General features: G+C 40.6%; 1 long non-coding RNA gene across 2 annotated transcripts in view; it reads right to left on the reverse strand.

Annotated features, from left to right (window-relative positions):
- The window catches only part of LOC113591545, a 33,066-nt gene extending 20,827 nt beyond the window's left edge, over positions 1–12,239 (reverse strand). For both annotated transcript variants that reach the window (XR_003412205.2, XR_003412204.2), the window contains exons 1-3: positions 10,313–12,239; positions 9,183–9,262; positions 5,228–5,283 (exon numbers count right to left, since the gene is read on the reverse strand). This is a non-coding gene — a long non-coding RNA (uncharacterized LOC113591545). The remainder of the gene's footprint in view (positions 1–5,227; positions 5,284–9,182; positions 9,263–10,312) is intronic.
- Between the last annotated feature and the right edge of the window lie 6,786 nt (positions 12,240–19,025).

Below are 19,025 nucleotides of genomic sequence, written 5' to 3' on the forward strand. Positions count from 1 at the left end.
CCAGAGTCTGTTAAATTCCAAGATGGGCACATCACACTCTAGTTAATGAGGTACTGATTAGGTGATCACGTTAAAGATAGGTGGAGAGCATGCCAAGATGCATGAAAGCTGTGATTAAAAATCAGGGCTATTCTACCATTTTGATTTCTGAACTCTTCCTAAGTTGTGTTGTTTTCTTTGTATTATTTGAAGTCTGAATATATTAAAATAAATGCTGCAAATAAATGATGTAAATGACAATAGTTTATGTCAGTAGTTTATGGAATAAAACAAAAATATTAATTTTACATTTTATAACATATACATAAATAAGAAAACCAACGAAATTTACAATTTTTCAGTGGTTTCTTATTTTTTTCCAGAACTGTATATATGTGTTTCTCTTCAAGTGTTCATGAACAAGAAACCATTAATAATAAGCAGGAACTTCTAGGGTGGAGCCAGAGCCAAAATGGACCAATCAGGAGCAAAGGAGCAACTGCGAAGTGTCCTAGGGTGGAGACTCTGACAGGCACCTTTCTGAGTGTATAACACACCACTTCTGCAAGTATGCTGCACTTGTCATTTTTGCTCCAGGGTATTAACCCCATTACATGTAATTTTAAAGGGATGATATAGGTCAGCAGAGGAGACTTGTAATTGCAAAAACATATTATCCTGCCATCGGTTTTTTGTTTTATTTTTTTATTTTCTTTAATTGTCTTTGTGCAAGCACTCTCCCAGTGGGAATTCAGGCCTTTAATAGGATGAGGTAAGGATGGTGTAATACTACTCTGTTTCCAGTGCCAGTTTCTAGCCTTCGCTGCTCTACTGCTTAATGTTCATCTACTGAAGCCCAAAAACAGAGAATTACTATTGAACATTGTGCACTGTTTGTTACCTTCTGTTGTCCTGAAGATGAATACGACTGAAATAGGTGACATCTGGAACCAGTCTCGGCTCAGAGACAGTGAAGTATGAATAAATACCTTATTATATTATTATATTATATAAGAGTATTAAATTCAAATAAATTTCCCTTTCAAACTGATGACTTTTTTGGTTTAACTTTAAGACAAAATATAGTATCATACCTACTAATTAAATAATCTGACCACAAAATCTAGATGATATATAGATATTCATTAGTTTAAAGACAACATCTGTAAATGTAAATGTGCTATTCCTTTAAAATCCAGAATCCCATTTTCCAATAAATCCTACTAACAAGAGACAGCCCGGACAATCTGGGCTTTACTGACCCGCGTTGTTTCAGGATCCAGTGTCCCCAACAGCCAGCCACACCTGATCGGTGGGGTGGGGGTGAGGTGTCTATAGATGCCAACAGTCATGAGCACGCAGGCCACAACAAAAGCAGCCTGCATGTAGTATAGATGCAGATAAAGAAGCCCCCTTGCCTCTGTGTAGGGTTTCACACATCTGGCTCGGACAGAGCAGTACCACGACAGCCACAGAGGACTAGACACAGGACCGCAGATAGCCTTACTGCAGCCATGCTAAACACATGCATACACATGCAAATGTACAAACATGCACACATATGCACTTTCACTCGAAACACTAATTGATAAACAGTAGGATTAAGTGCCATTGTCAGGCAAAATCAGATGTAACCAACTATAAAATGAGTAGTTTCAGTAAAAAAAAATAAAATAAATAAATAACGTCACAGGAAACAATTAGTTTGATGTGGGCCATGTGACTTGATAAATCAATGTCCATCTCATGACATATCCAAAATAATCATTAAATGGACTTGAATGTTTTAAGTTAATGATTACTGGTATGACTAAGTGTAGCAGAGCCATGATAAAGGACATATGGCGGGCACACAGTTAAAGCCCGATAGAGTGGGACAGTGCTCACAGGGGGATTAATTATGAAGACCTGAATCTTCAGGTTGTGTCTCAGCCTGCATGTCTGAGTACGGTCATGTCAGCACCGCAGCCATTTAAACCACACACAAACACTTGTGAAGAGGGTCCACTTAATCAGCTGCGCTCCCTCGCAATGTAGGCATACAAACACACACATACATGCACATGCATGAACATTCTTAATAAGCAGGCTAAGGTGTGAGAATCAAATTATTCTCAGCATTGGTTGAAGGCTACCAGGGAAGCCCCTCTGCAGTGACTTATCCCTGACGACGAGTAAATCACTGCCTAGACATCTAAGGTGCTTCAGCGCAAACATACATAAACAATCACACATGCTCATACATGTGTGTTTGCACGTGTGCTGGTGAGGAGGGCCTGACGACCCCATGAGAGAGGGCGAATGCGGAAAGGTGCTGTGAGATGAAGGGGTGAAGAGGAGGAGGAGGAGGACAGGGGGCTCTATGGTACTCCTCTCTTTCCCTTTTCTTGGGCCTGTAAACCTTCACGACTGGAACAAATGCACATGGCTCCGACTTGCTTGCACAAACTACCAAAGGACCATTCAAATGAGCCCCAGCTGACAATGCGGCTGTAGTCGATGCGTGGAGCGGCCCCGCTCTACCAGCTCAGGGGGCCAGCACACAGCCCAGTCTGCTGTGGCAGTCCGATGTCACTGTTAATGACACGCCTAACAACCTGAGAAAACACCACCTTTAAGTAGCCAGTACTTTCTGTAAGCTCAATGCAAACATCTATTTTGAGAGGCAAGAGTTTCATTTTAGTGGAATGGGGAAACAAAACTACAGCTTCTGCCTCTGGTAAATTACATGCAATGTGATGATTTCATAGCTTGAAGGCATATGTACTTTTAAATACATGCTAAGATATCTTTACATTTTTTATAGTGTTTATGTTGCTGTGAACAGAGGGATTACTGGACTACCTCCTGTGAAAATGCTGATTCAAAATATAACTGTTACACAGAAGCAGTTATTATAACTCCTACTTTTGGTACTGGGGTGTAAGGTATAAAAAAAAACCTGTTATAATACATCTCACAAAAATTCCATTTCATTTAACATGTCTTTAAACATGTCTTTTAAATATGTCTCTAAAAAGATTAAATAAATTATGAAATCTTTAAATCTTAAAATCTCTGAATACAATTCAATGCCATATAGATCTTAAAAGAGAATATTTACTCTGCTATCAACTGGAGCAAACATATCAGCAACACTGTACATTTAATCCTATTCAGAACTAATGGACAACATAAAGACACTATTCATGACTTTAAAATATACATACTACACTTTCAAATTTTCTTCATACTCTGAAGATTCATGAGATGGTCGCTTCTGTCAGTGTTTTCTTTAAATGGTGTGTGAAGCAGACATTCCTCGTTGGATAACAATAGGAATAGCTGCATGCATTATATCTGACTGGGGTGCTGGAAAAATGCTCTCTTTATAGGGGGTCTGGAAAACCTCTAGAGCTTATCAAGTCACTGAGTCAGAGTGTTCTGGGTCAGCATAATTTATGCACAGGAGACTCTGGGTGATAAGGGTCAAATGATGTCATTCAAGCGGAATGAATTATCAACCGCAATCTAATGTTAAGCTCGTAGAGTGAACAACACAGAGTAATACAAGTCACAGATAGTACTGTTTGTAATAAACTTTTGTAATTATTTCTCACTGAGTCTTCAGTGTTGCTATTATTCATAGTGTTTTTGCCAATATTGATATTATTTATTAATGCTAAATATTATATAAATATATTACACTGTTTGAGTGTCTGCTGATAGAGTGAAACAGTAAGTGAGAAACCCCAAGTGTCTACTTACAATGCTGCTTACTCTCTTGTTTTTACTTAGTATTTAATACAGAACATTCTTTAAAATATATTTGTGAAGATTATCACAAAAAGTACACCCTAATTCAGTTTTTGCAGAGTTGATGGTGCTGATATTCTAATGATCATTCCTCTCATTGGCTGTTTCATGGGGGGGTGAAGTGGATGTTGTGCAGTAATGCAGAGCTTTGTAATGTTTTCAGAAGAAAACCAAAATGGTGACTGCAGAGCAAAGTGTTTATTCAACACACAGCCACAGACATTTTGGTATTTCTCAGTAGAGATACTGTAGTGGCTATGTATATGACTGGCAATGGAAACGTGATATGGTTAACTACGCCTCCTTTAAAAAAATGTTTCAACCACATACACGTTTTTAAACGCAGCGCTGGCTTCAAAAAACAAGCCTGGACTATCTTGCTAAACCAAAGGGGATGCAGCTGTTTCAAGGGTGTCCCTATGAGAAAAGATCTCCTTTACTCTTGTCCTGCGGCTGGGTTCTGGCAGAAGGCCTTTGACTACTCCAGCCAGGGCTCCAGCTAACAGGAGGTTGAACCCCCAGAGAGTGCTCACGCAGAGCGGCACTGCATCTGGAAGACACCTGCAAATGACCTGCGAGTCTGTGAGAGGACCAAATGAAATGAAGAGCAATGATCGGAGTGCATGAGTGCGACAGTGAGATAACAGAGCAGTGTGAAACGCATCATTGAAGGCTCCACCTGACTGGCAGAGGGCTGGCCCCTCCTCCTTCAACTACTTTCACTCATGAGCTTTGAAGTGCTGCTCTTTCAGTCTGAAATTTATTTTGGGTTTCATCTGTGAGCACGTTGCAGGGATGACCCCGATAAACCAACAGCATAATCTCTCAGAAAAGAAGAAAGATCTGTGCGAGTCATTGATTGTGCTGCAGAAAGCCGCAGCTCTGAAAAACGTTGAACAATGCCACAAGAAACATTACATGATGTGAGAAGGACAAAAACTTTTGCAAAGTACGTCTGAAAAAAGGGCAATACAAAGGCCTTGACTATAAAATGTTTATGAAGAAAGAATCTAAATAATCCGATAACAACGGGAGCTAGTTGTTCTGCAATGATGAGAGATTGCAAGCACAAAATGTTCTATTTCCAGTCATGCCGATGGTGAACTGACTGGGTTAAGAGGACAAAATTTAATCCCAAACCCCTCACGCACATCAGATGACAAGTTTACGACAAAGACAAATAGCATCTTGATCATTAAGGCTTCATTGATCATCAATCTTCAAACAAGTGAGATATTGGAAGTATTTCATTCTAAATCTGCCTTTTATTTCTGCCAGGCAGATCCAGTGAGAGACAAAGTCCTATTTGTGCAATTTTCCAGCACTTTCACCACAATAACATGTACCAAACATGAAGCAAAATGTCCTAGATTTGAAAAATTTCACTGCTAACAAAGGTTGATTTTCTCTTGCTTTGTTACCATCTGTTTTTATTCTGCTGATTAGCTCTCACCTGTGTCATCCAGCCATGAATGAGACTCTTCTCTCATCTCCAAAATCCTCCTCAGTCTGTGGAAGATAAATCAAAACAGTTACGAACACTTTGCATCATTTTAGGCAAAAATCCAAAACACTGCATATGCTAATAATAACCTAACATTTGTAATGAAGAGGGGTTACTGAGTTTGCAGGACATATGTTCCTTAATGCTGAATGATGTTTAAATACATTAGTCAGCAATATAGTATATAATACTTGTATTTATGCAAAGCCACACCAAAAATGATACAGCATACTAAGAGCTATAACATCATGACAAAATATGGGTCATAACACCTCTGTTATTTATGTAATTAGATAGTTGCTAATCTTTGCTACTCTTGTATAGAGGATGTTTACTATAGCAGCATTATTCTTCATTTTATGTACTTGAGTCATAAAACAAGGTCCTCTCAGTTTGGAATGTAGAATGGCACCGTAATGAGAGAACCCAGCCTATCCTCCGGATTCAGTCACTTGCTTTTGACTCTGGACCTCGGCTACTCACCGTAGCCTAAAAAATAGATGTTTTCTTGGCAGAGTGAAAAAACTGCGGGTTCAGCCAAAATAGACAATGAAGCAGTATAGGGAGCTAAAACACATGCCAGATTGCAGAGAACGATTCAGAACAGCCCCCCTTTCCCCCCCCACTCCCCTCCCCCGCTTAAAAAGATCCACAGTGGAAAGAAAAGCCTTCTCCTTGTCCTCAGATGAACTCGAACATGAGCTTCCTGTTAGACCCTGGGAGGAAACACCCAGCGCAGCAAACACATTCACAGAGGAAGGCCTTCACTGCCGAATTCTTCACTGCCTGCAAAATTAGGTCAAGCACTTAAGAGCTCGTCACTCAGAAACCAGCTCTCTCTTTCTCTTTCAAACATGCAAATGCATGCATGTACACACACACACACACACACACATACGTGCACACACACACACATCCCCACATAGACACATACAGAAAATGCACAGCATAAACAAATACAGTATGCGAGGTAATATCTTGATATTACATTTAAACCGCAGCTCAGAGACGAGGGGATTGTTTGTCACCCTGGCCGTCCCATTGTGCTTGGGTTCCAAGCAGCCTTGTACCAATTCCCTGTCCTGTAATGCTCCATAATGCCCATGGCAGCCATCGGATGCAGCCCGAGTGGTGAGAACATGCTCCTCTTGCTCACCCCCGGACGCCTCTTCAGCGCCAGTCCCAGCCTGTCGGCAGACTGCAGGCTCGGAACGGAGCCCAGGCCTGAGCTGCTAGCACAGGCCACTCACCCCAGATACCCGTCACACTCAGGAGATCAGTGCACACACATGTCCACGCCTAAGCCTGACTACACAAATGCATCAGGTGGGGAAAGATGTTTTAAGCTTGCTCTATTTTCAATTTACAGCTCGATGTCAGCCATAGCTGGCCAAGGTAAACCAGCAGAGGCCTGCCTGTTAAAGCATTCGGACGAGCTGGTCTGACTTGCTTGTGCTAGCATCGTCCTATCCCACATGTTCCAAGCACTGTAAGCCATACACAGTAAGCCTGGGTCAACATTGCCACATCATATGAAAGATGCTGAAAGAGATGAAAGTGAAATCAGCAGATTACAGCGCTGTGGGCAGGTCATGTTGACACATTACATACTTGGCATCCTTCTTTATAGGGGAAAAAGCAAAAAAAAAAAAAAAGGGGGGGGGGGTGAGACCCACAGCAAAAGCAGAGGAGGGACGGAGAGAAAGTCCAAAAGAAAAGGAAAAAGAGCACAGCAACACCAGACGCCAGATTTCTGTCAACCGATCGTGCAGTGGTGAGCTTGGGGAGACATTCCTGTGGGACTAACAGTTTGGCACGGACAGAGTTCCAGCAGCCAGTCATGGAAAGACACTTCCAGTGCATACACAGCACAAATTCAGTCAGCTGTACTGTGCTTGCAGGGCTCTGGCCACAGCCACTCAGCGTGCCCGGACTCCCGACACGCGTTACTCAGCTCTGAGCTGCATGGCAGGTGAAACATGGTCACAGAAAGGAGATGTAAACCCAAAGCTATTTTTGGCAAAAGAGGCTGTACGCTGAGTGACAGCATCAAAGCAGGAGGAAACCGACAGCCGACTGACTCTTTTCGAAAAGTTGGTTTGCACCGCTGAAACTGACAGCACTTTAGTGGTCGATTTGCTGGGTTGTGAGGGCAAATGAACAGGAACGCTGCCTTCTTCTGCACTGGTCACAGCTATGTATGTCACATGATATGTCATAGTCCTGTCATAGACCTTGCCTCATTGGCTCACTTTTAGCCACATGGCAGGCTACAAGGCTTGTCACAGCATAGGAACAGTAAGTCAGCCTGTGTGTTATTGTAACCACTGTAGAAAAGAGACCAGCTGAGGTTCTGGAAGCTTGACGACCACTATGAGGTCAGCATTCTAGACTTTTACAATGCAGGAAACATATATCATTAATGGTAAAAAATAAAAAAAACCTATATAGAGAACCTCTGGAGTTTCACTGCTTATCAAAGAATTAAGATCATCATTAGTACATCGATAACCAGAGAGTTGCTGGTTATATGATAACCATAGAGTTACTTGCTATGGGTTTGTATTATGCACCAGAAAAGTTTGGGTTGAAATATGCCCCTACCTATTCACTGCATACTGATTTTGTATGCTTTTTCAAGGCACTCTTCTTAGTGGCATGTACAGCCATGCATGGCGGTTCATAGGATACTTAAAAGAGGCATCCTGACACCATACTGTTACAAGCTGAAAAGAATATGACTGGCCAAAGTGTTTGATAAAAGGCAACTGCTTTAAAGGCTTTCGTGAAGGCTTTAGATATTGACAGCCTTGTAAATCAACAATCCCCAATTATCTATTACAAATATAAATCATTCTTACTTTATCATCACATTATTGTAATGCCTCAGGAACATTGTGAACAAGTATCAGTTTTCCAAATTCTGCTTTCAAAGAGAATTCCTGTTTACTTAAATTAACACTAGGCCCTCATATTATCGTCTGTCTTGTTGCTGCTTTACTGGCCTGCAAAGCACCCCAACACACTCTCTCTCTATCTCACACACACACACACACACACACACACACACACACACACACACACACACACACACACACACACACACACACACACACACACACAAATCTCAGCCAAGGTCCTTATTGGTTCATATTCCTCCATGATCAACCCTTGAGTGTCCAGGGACCAAGTTAAAACACCTGAGAAAAATCTTAAAAGCACTTTCTAGATGACTGGCAATCAATCAGCCTCTCATTAAGGACACACTATCTTGGAAAAGCAGTCGAAGAGTGTATGGCATTTCCCTCAAAAATACACTCATATAATTTGCCAGCCAGTAAAGAGTAAAATCCTCAAGACTAAAACTGTGACAGTCTCAGGAATAGTGCAATGAGTACGCTAGTAACACAGCACAACTCAGAGGACATTCATTAACATGCTGTAGCATGTGTGCATGTTTTTTGGATTATCTAAGGTCAAATCCGTTCTTAAATGTATTCTTTCATACTTACACAGTAACTTGCTAAGCACAAATGTTCTTTGAAACTCAACAATAAAACAATTACATAAACACCCACAAAAAAGAGATCATCTTTACTATCTGAGCTGTTTTCTTCTTTGATCAGGAAGTAAAACTCACTAAACTCAATAAACCTTTTAGCCTTAGGACAAAAATGTGAATAGTTCCTAATTTCTAAGCCTACTAAATTTGTTTAACAAATTTGTCCATCTTGGTGTTGTCCAGATGTCTGGATACGAATGCATGCAGTTTATAATTACCAAAAAGTGAAGACAACATTTGTGCAACATTGTAATATTTGCAGCAAAACACTACACCATCTCTCTGCTTTTGATAAATGCCCACCAAGAGTGCAAAATATGAGATTATAATGAAAAAGCTTACCTGATCAAGACACAAGCGAAACACTGTAAGGGGTGTAAGTCAAGAACTGTATGCACAGGTTTTCGCCATTTTAAGGTGCACTGTAAGACACACAAACACAAACACACACACACACACGCACACACAAACACACACACACACACACACACACACACACACACACACACAGATTAAATATAAACCTGCTATCACTAATTATATGTGGAATCATCTACAACAGCAACCTTAGTATGATCCTATCATACTAGCCTGTAATTATTGTCAATAAATCCACCCTGTAAAAAAAGGCAAACACTATGAACTCATAGGATAAAGAGGCTATCGCAAGGTTCTCGCTAAACAAAATCCAAGTTAATGACTAATGAATATGATAGTAAACTAATATCCTTAACAACAATATGAACAAAGAAAACAAGTCATTAGTCTAAACAATCTTTACAAATACTAAACAACATCACAAAAATTCCATCTCACATACAGTAAAATAAATGTGATGTTTGGTTTATAATAAAATATAGTGGAAGCTTGTACTCTGGACTATTGAATGTCTCAAGGAGAACAGCCTAATTTCAGAGGAAACTGTTCCTTAATATAGCCTAAGTAGTATAATCAAATACGCACTGGTTTGTAACAAAATGTATTCCTGATTTAAATAAGCAGATATGACCTTTCATCGACATTCTGGCCAGTCTATAGAAAACCAGCTATGAGTCATTATTATCAAACAAACACACACACACACACACACACACACACACACACACACACACACACACACCAAAACCCCCCCCCAAAAAACAGGCCACAAGAACATGACCTTTCTCTTAGCGGTAATGCAGATATGTTGATGCGCCATTATCCTCTTTCTCTTCGGTCCTAATTAATAGGATTTATAGGAATCGTTCTGTTTAATTCTAATAGAATGAAAGGCGGTGTGGATTCCAGAATTAGGCTTTGTGGGAAGCTGGTCCACACAAGTGGGGTATGAGGTCAACAGTTACTTCACATTCGCCAGACAAATAATAGTTTCTGCACCTTTGGCACATAATTGAGATTTTACGCAGAGAGAAATAAACTTTAACCAGTTCATCTACGCGATATATGAATACTAAAAAACCTTAACAACTTACGTCGTGGTGGATTACGATTGCTGTATCGCTACAGCCATGTCTCTTCGAAAGCTTGATTACTCAAGTCCGTTTGGTTATTGTAAAATACAAATATCAAAAACTTGCCCGGAGTCGGTCTGCTCGACTACCAGTTCTCAAGTTAAAGTTCAAGTTCACGAATGAAAGCCAGTCCGTCCGAGTCGACGGGCAGTGGAGAGATGTCATTCTTCATGGCGAATTCCTGCTCCCCGGTTACTTTTGTTGACTGCAAGCACCTCGGCAACAATGAAACGAGATGGAGAAAAGGAGATCCGCAGCGTCTCTCGCGTGTCGCTGTCCGCGATAACGGAGCGATAACGGACACTATCTCAGGCTTTCTAACAAATGTCGAGAGGCTGGGACTTTTTTGGGGGTCTTTGCCATTTTCAACGGTCAAAATCGCTTTCCCCTTCCTCGTCGCTCGAGAGGCGGCCTCGCGACACCAGCCAGACCGGACTGACAGCGTCGTGCCGTTTGTGAACTGGATAGCACAAGTTCAACTGAGGTGAACTGGGATTCACGGCGACCGTTACACAAGAGCCAGACTGCAGCCTGCCTTCCTATTTAATGCCACTTCTGCCAGAGTACAGTGCAACATTTACAGTAGGCTAGATAAGATACAGCCGTCGCCTATTGCGAATCCATTTTTTTTTTTTACATTCCGTTCATAAGATTACTCGACGAAATAATGAGCTAACCGGGACATAAACAGTTGGCCGCCATTTGATAAGCCTTTAGATCGACAGAAAAGAAATATAAACGAGAAGTACTCTGTTCAATAAGAACTTTGTGCTAAATAAACTCTGAAAGAATTTAGTGTCGTCACATGTGCGACGTTATGCTGATTTATTCAACAGCCAAATCAAACCCTAGGGGAAATCATTGTAACGTTATCCTCACTTTATATAATAATATCGAGAAAAGACAAAAGTAAAGTGACCATAAAAGCTAAAAAGAAAACCCCAAAAACGAACTTACCCTGCCCCAAACAAGTTGCAATTTACTTTAGTTTACTTAAAAGTTGCGTATGCTTTAGAGGAAAGCGTTTAAACGTTTCAAAATGTTGACACATATTTATATATACAGTGATTGAAAATAACATAACAAAAGCCAAACAGCACTGCAAACCTCAAACCTCGGTACTCTAATATATATGCCCGCTGTCCTGATATATCCCCGCGCTCAACACCACTTAACTGCGTCACCCAAATTAAGATACAGTTTATGAGGTGCCAGTTCGCGCTTAGATTATTCATTCTCCGAATATTACCCCAGGGATCAAGAATGTTTTTATTTGCTGCCAAAAAACCGGCACTCTCTATGTTGTGAACATGTTTATTAGTAGGCTCCATTTATTTTGCAACTATAAGGTAGGCTATTGAGTAACGTATAATTTAATAAACAACAGCTTTATATTTGATAAGCTTTAACATTTATCAAATTGATGTATGCAGAGTGTATTTTTGCATGAGTTGATTATTGTAATAAATGCCACGTCTGATTGCCGTAGATATTAAAGTTTAACTTGAGGCCCCAAAGGTCAAGCCTAACAGTTTGTATGTTTTAGATGCTTCATTCAGCTATTATGTCGAATAGGTTTCACATGCTTAAATTGTAATAAGTATTGCTGCAACAAGGGAGTGGGATAAAGGTACTGAAATTGTTTGCACTACAAGATCCAGACAATGCTAAATTCATGTTCACCTTTGATTAAACAAAATCTGTGAGCTAAATGTATATCTGGCATGAATTGTAATTAGTATTAAAAAGTTAAGCAATTACAAATGACATCCTAGTTATAAGCAATTATATATATATATATATATATACAAATACTGTAGAAGAAAAATTAAGAGTAGACTGGGATATAGCGCTAACATTGTCTTAAATCAATACAGCATCTTCTATCCTTTTCTTCTTGGCCTACATAAACTTTTGACACAGCTGCTGTGTTTCATTCTTTTGTATAGGCCTATTCCCATATAAATAAGAACTCTTCACTAATGGGATATGGTTTGGGTGTAAATAATTATGCTGGTACACATGCACTATCACTGAGTAAAACAATACTGTTAAATTGTAATGTTCATGTAAACTAATGATTTCTTTCATTTTTCTTGACACTGGTGAACATGTGAAAGCAGAGATTAGATTTAGCCTGTCACTACATCTCTAATTACTCATGCCAGGTGATATCAAGTTATTTATTTATTTATTTTGTGGGGCGATATCCAGTTTAAGAGGAATATGTGCTATAGACCAATGTGTCTACACATACAGACAAAGGTAATCAGATTAAAGATATAAAACATATTCTCTCTCTCTCTCTCTCTCTCTCTCTCTCTGTGTGTGTGTGTGTGTGTGTGTGTGTGTGTGTGTGTGTGTGTGTGTGTGTGTGTCCTACAAAGCGGCCACGTCAGGATCAACGTTGGGTACATAGGGATTACAAAGAGGGTTATCAGGTTCTTATAGTGTAATATGTACCTCGCTTAATTCCAGTGTTACAAAATGAGAAGATAAAGAAGGAATAAAGAAACAAAATCTGATCCATGTCTTTACAACCAAAACCCAAAACTAAGAAAACATAAAAGGTAAATCATACACAAGCTTTTAGCAATTAAGTTTTATTATTTCCAGATTACTTACTGACCTTAAATTATCAACTCAAATTAAAGTCAAAGACAACATTATTGAACTTTTTTTCTTGCTGATGGTATATAACATCTCATTCCAAAGAAAGTCATAACCTAACTAACTGCATCTTGTTTTATGACACGTGTCAGTCACAAGTAGAAACCGTCTCGTAAAGGGCTCTGGTGTCAAGCGGTCTCGTCTGCAGTGCTGAGAAGCTATCTTTTGTCTTTAACTAATCACAGATTCAGACACAACACTGCTTGCATATTAAGCAACCCCCGCCAAGGCAGACAACCAGACACAAGCAAGGCAGAAGTAGCAAATGCACGCCGCAAACTTGTTATATTTCCTCCTGACTGAAATCAGGGGCATTGGTCACTGATGAACCTGGGAGACAGAAATATGCTTAATGCTGCTTTAATACAGAACTTTATCCACGCCTCACCCCTGTGGAGCGAAAGCACAGGAGGGTGGGGAGCAGCGGGGGCCTAGGGCGTGCTAATTTGCAATCAGACACTCTCTTTGAGTTCTCCTTCTATGCCCCCAGACAGTGTAAATGGCAGCTGAGACAAAGCTCTCATTCTCTCCATGAGGGCCCTCTTAGTTTTATTTCGGGCCAGTGCTCTCAGACAGGGCATTCTGGGAAAGCTGGGAGATGGCAGTGGCAAAGAGGGTGGGACCCAGAGAGAGGGAGTGGGGAGAGACAGAAAGAGACCGAGAGAAAGAAAGGGAGAGATCTCGTAGCAGCAGCCAATTCTAACAGCCAAGGGGCATGCTGCAATGCCACACCCGGAACGCTTTGTAATATTCTTATCATCAGATTTAAAGATAACAACTTGCTACTGTTTTTATATATTCATTAATATAGGTATTTAAGACATAATTGATGTTGGCCGTTACCATTTTGATCAGTGTTGCAATCTGTTAGGCTACTTTTTGATGTATACTATAGCAGTGTAAACAAATCATAGAGGATACATGGAATTTCAGTGGATGGCAGGTAGATCAGATGATAATACTTCATCTTCAATTATATTTTTAAAGCTGCAAGCACTTCACAAAGTGTAACACTCATGCTGATTCTCTTGCCATAAACACCAAATATGAATTCCCTTTGACATTTGCGTTTTGGTGATTTGCCATGCTGACAGGAATGGAACACTGCATTATCCCACACATATAATCATCATTTGCCAAATATAAGGAATGGCTGAGACAGTTACTCACCATCTGAACACAGCAACAAGGGTGCAGTAGAAATGCTGTAATGATAGGCAAACCTGCACCAAATTTCTTTTAAGGATAAAACTTGAAAACAGTTAGAAAAGTGATTTAATCTGATTTAGCAATTACCATAATGATTCAGCTTCTTTCAACAAGACTTCTCTAAACTATTTTAAAAAGATTACCTACAAGCACATTTTCAAACAAAGTTCCTTGTTTTCTAAGTGCACGCAAAACTGAAATTGTTTCAATGGATACTATATGGTGTAAACTTTAACAATATTCACAAAAAAAGTAATATTAGGTGTCCTGATTATTCTTGGATTATAACCCATATTTGCGGCCTTTGGAATGCCTTTTCCAAATAGCATAAAATCAAGAAACATGGACAATATCACAGGCCATAACAGCTGCAGCTAAAATATCTTGCTGATATGCATTTTTTTTTTTTAAACTGTATATCTGCGCCAGCTCAAGGCTTTATGGGATTCAACTCCTTTACACCAGATACCAGATGCCACTGTTTTCAGTCGTCTAGACAATGGCTGTCACAGCAGTGTTGCTCAGGGCTCACTGGCAAATGATTACCTAGGTGCCGGTCAGTGTCCTCACGCAGAGGTCATTGTGACTGCAGTGTGTGACAGTGGCAAGGTGCAGGCCCTGGCCGAGTGTTATACAGCCAGGTGTCTCACACATGGAGAAGAGGTCATGCCGGATCACGGCAGGCACAAACGCCTGCAGCAGCAGATGAGACGTTGCTGTATACAGGGCTCTGTCTCAGCTGAAAAAAAAAAACCATCTAGTCAATTCAACACATGCAGCTTCCCGCTTAAAAAAGATCCTGCTTGGGGTGCACTTGCTTGCGGATTGAGATACTGCCTGTTCACCTGTTATGCATAAAACCCTCTATGGTTCTTAGAATAAGCTCAGCTTTGTGTGCACTTAAGGCAGTGCAGGTGGAATTATATCGTGCTGACGATAAATATTAACTTCTCCACTGTACAAGTGTGACATGATCGCTATTATGGGAAAAAGGACAAGGAATGAATTGGTGGGTTTTTTGGAGGTAATGCAGCCAGCAAGCAAAATTTTATCTTAATGGTACAATGGGCAGTAGGCTACACACACACACACACACACACACACACACAAACACACTTACATAGCATTTATGGTGTGACCAAGAGCATTTTGACCTCTGTATGACCCTGCTAAGAGAGCCTAGGTCTGGCAGGGAGAAGCACAATTACTGTATATGATGCCCCCCCCCCCAGCTCTGCACAATTACAAACAGTCATTGTCACCGCATACCGCAAGAACAATTGATCGCTTATGCCACTGAGAGAGTCAGGGGACAGAGGCAGAAAGTTTAGCATTGCAGTCACACAATCAAATCACAAACTCTAAGCTGTGGGAAAGACTGGGCTTTGTGCTGCTGACTATCTTGAGTCCAGTGTAGGAAATTCTGCCTTTTGGCTTGAGATTATAGCCACTCAGCAAAACGTCCATCAATGTTCCATCATAGCTCTTTGAGCTGTTATATTTCGCTGGCTGTCCACTGCCCTCACGTGGGGCTAAGCAGAGTTAAATGGAAGACGCGCTCCTGCAGGCTGCAGGCCGAGGAGGAAACACAGGCCAGTGTCAGAGTTGCTGCTCCTCTCCTACTTCCACTCCCAGTCGCTGGGTCAACCGCTTTCTCTTCTGCCAGGAGGAGCGCAGCACACAGCCACTGTGCGCCCTCGTCTCTATGCCTCGTTCCTCCCGGCACCTCCCCGCCCCGACTCTGGCATGACATCATCGCACATCTGTTGTCCCAGCAGGGCGTCCGTCACACGGGCAACATAATGACAAACTTCTCTCTTTCACCTCTCCTCCCGCTCACTCCGTGCTGCGCTTTTGTGCCTGCAGCCAGGCCCTTGCCCACGCCCTGCCCACTAAGGCCCACAAACAGCTCTGCGTATTTTCTCACTCAGGTCAGTGTGCACAAGCACGTACATTGCGGTGATGTGAAACAGCTTTCATTAAAAAAGAATTAGCCAATCGGTGGACCCCGCAGTTCACCCATGTGAACGCCAGCTAGGCCATCAACTAGGTCAGCACTATAGAGTGAGGCCCCCATAAGCACCCAGACAACCTTTTCTTGGTCCTACTGAAACATGTCAGTGATGATTCTCATATTCTGTCTGACTCTTTCTGTGTGTATTTGTCTCTCTGTGTGTATGTCTAAATGCTGTAAGGTAACTTTTCTCTAAGAAAGATCCAGAAAGATGGAAAGAGAGCTTTAATACTAATATTAAATTACTTTCTAAAATTCCAAGTGCCAATTAAAAAAAAAGAATATATATATATATAAATTATTATTATTATTGCTGTTGTTTTTGTTGAATCGCTATTTAAAAATTATATGTTTCTGTTGTAACTTCATAAAATAATGAAATCTGTGACTTTTTTTTCGTGTGTATTTTTGACGACATGTTATTTTAAATTATGGCGGGCTCTAGAACTGACTGAGAACGCTTCGAGCTCTAATCGAGAGTATATACTTTTTGTATTTCGGAGGGCGGGAAACAAGATGGCGGGAGCAGCGCTAGACAGCGAGGTGTTCACGGCTCAGTTTAGGGCGGCGGCGCGTATAGGCTTTACGGCGACGACACTACTTGGATAAACTGTCCAGCAGAGCCACCGTGTGGAAAAATTATGGAATTGCAGTCGTATTGGGAACTGGGGCGTGGACATAGGTAAGACTATGAATATGCTAATACAGGGTTGACGAGTTCACTCTTGGTGTGAGTTTGGTCACATCACGAGCTACGTGATCCGGCCATTCTACAGGCGGAGACGGAACTCAGTATTGTTAGAAACAGTCTCCCTCTACTGGAATAAATACAACTTTCACATATCACGTATTCCATTTATTTCTAAATTAGAATCCTAAACAGTTTATTCAAAATATTACACATAAGAATATTTTTTCTTGTTGAGTGCACTTAAATATATACCAAACATTTCACACAGACTGATATACTGGACTAGTTACAGATATACAGAGAGCACACAAAATAGGAAATAAATTACTTAATATAAAATAAGGCTATTTTTAAATACACATAGAACAATAGAACACAATACAACTATACAAATGAATACTGAATATGTACATATAAGCAATATATGGAGAGACATATGTTATGGTGTCATATATAGTACATAAAAATTACCTTGTGAAATAGCCTTGTATTTTTGTGTTAATAAGAAAATTAGTCTCATCTTTGCTTGAAAGTAGCTGAACATATTGCTTATGTTGAAAGACACAATGATCTTGAGCATTTTAAAAAGTTCATTGTTTTGATAAGCCAAGTGAATGATGAATAAGCTCCTTGATGGAATAGGCTGCTGCACAGAGCCCTTCCTGCACACAGTTCTACTGAAACAGGTAGTGTGCATCTGTACTCCTCCTGGACCCTGAACCATAAAGCTACTCACATTTCCATAAGACTGTATGGCGCACGCATGCAAGAAACAGAGACGAGTCTCTCATATGGGACTTAATTCAGTGAGTTTGCCAGCTTTACTAACCATTTACCAAATAATAGAATCATTTGGAACTATGGAAATTTTACATAGACGCCTATAACTGTATACATCAATGAAAGTGAACAAACAAGCCCTGCATATCTCAAGTACCAGCCTGCTTGAAGGACAAACTCCTAGCATTTCATAAACTGATGGGTTGTGCATTTCACCAAGAATAAAGTATTTAGGGAATTACATAACCAACTGTGCTTTACAGCAGTATATTCTGTGCATGTGGGAGAGTGCAACGTTCATTTATTGCACACATCAGTGAGAACAGAGGGGTAGGACACTACCACTCTCTGAGAGGCTTTCATACTATTAAAACACACTGTAGCTGCCTGCATGTCACCAGATGTTTCTTTTGCTTTGTTTGTGCTTAAAAAAAGTCAGATATTCTGGGATGAATTCTAAAGACCCGTGATTTACACAGATGTTTACGTACAAGACATTCATGAAATATATTCTGCTTTCCTTTCATCCTCATCTGTTTGTCAGAAAGCTGCAAGTTGCTTCAGAGACAGGAACTGCTGAAACATATTTTGAAACAATGGCACAGTAAACATGGTTGCAATTTTCCTCTGTCATCTCATGGGATTTAGCTGTCCAGTTCAAGTAATGAGATTCGATGTGGGCTAGCAGTTTGGCAGGGCTTTGGGAAGGGCTCTCGAAATATTGGGTCATTCATAAAACGCAGTGACACACATCATCTTCCTCCCTCCAGTATCCAAGAAAATTACACTGCTTTTCTTTCCCCCCACAATCTTAAAGAATTAAGAAGAAACAGAGACCATTTGTCTGAGCTTCCAAACAGTGAAAGCACAGCTAAAGTGCAGTTGTGGGTTTGAGAGATCTGATGCCAAATACACCAGCTAACAAATGCAATTGATGATATTTCTCTCTCTTTCTCTTCAAAGATCTTCCAGAACATTCTCTTGGCTATAATGTTTTATAGCGCAATGGAATTGTCAGAAACATTGTTTATAAGCCTTTTAGTTCATAATGCCCGCAAGGAATATTGTCTGTACCAGCAGCTCAACTGTAGGCACTCCCATAATATAATTAAGACCCTGATGAGTGAGAGTACCTGAGGGGAAAAATGCATGAAGCACAGGCTAATTGCTATAATAGGAGCAGAAAACCTAATGTGCTCCATTTGCTGTAGACTGCTGGATTTTGCATTGCATTGATGTCTAGTGGAAACATCCCCTGAAGACAACGCCACTGCTGAGTGCCCTTTGATCTCAATGTTAGAATGAGAGAG

This window comes from Electrophorus electricus, chromosome 7, assembly GCF_013358815.1.
Source record: "Electrophorus electricus isolate fEleEle1 chromosome 7, fEleEle1.pri, whole genome shotgun sequence".
Lineage (NCBI taxonomy): Eukaryota > Metazoa > Chordata > Actinopteri > Gymnotiformes > Gymnotidae > Electrophorus > Electrophorus electricus.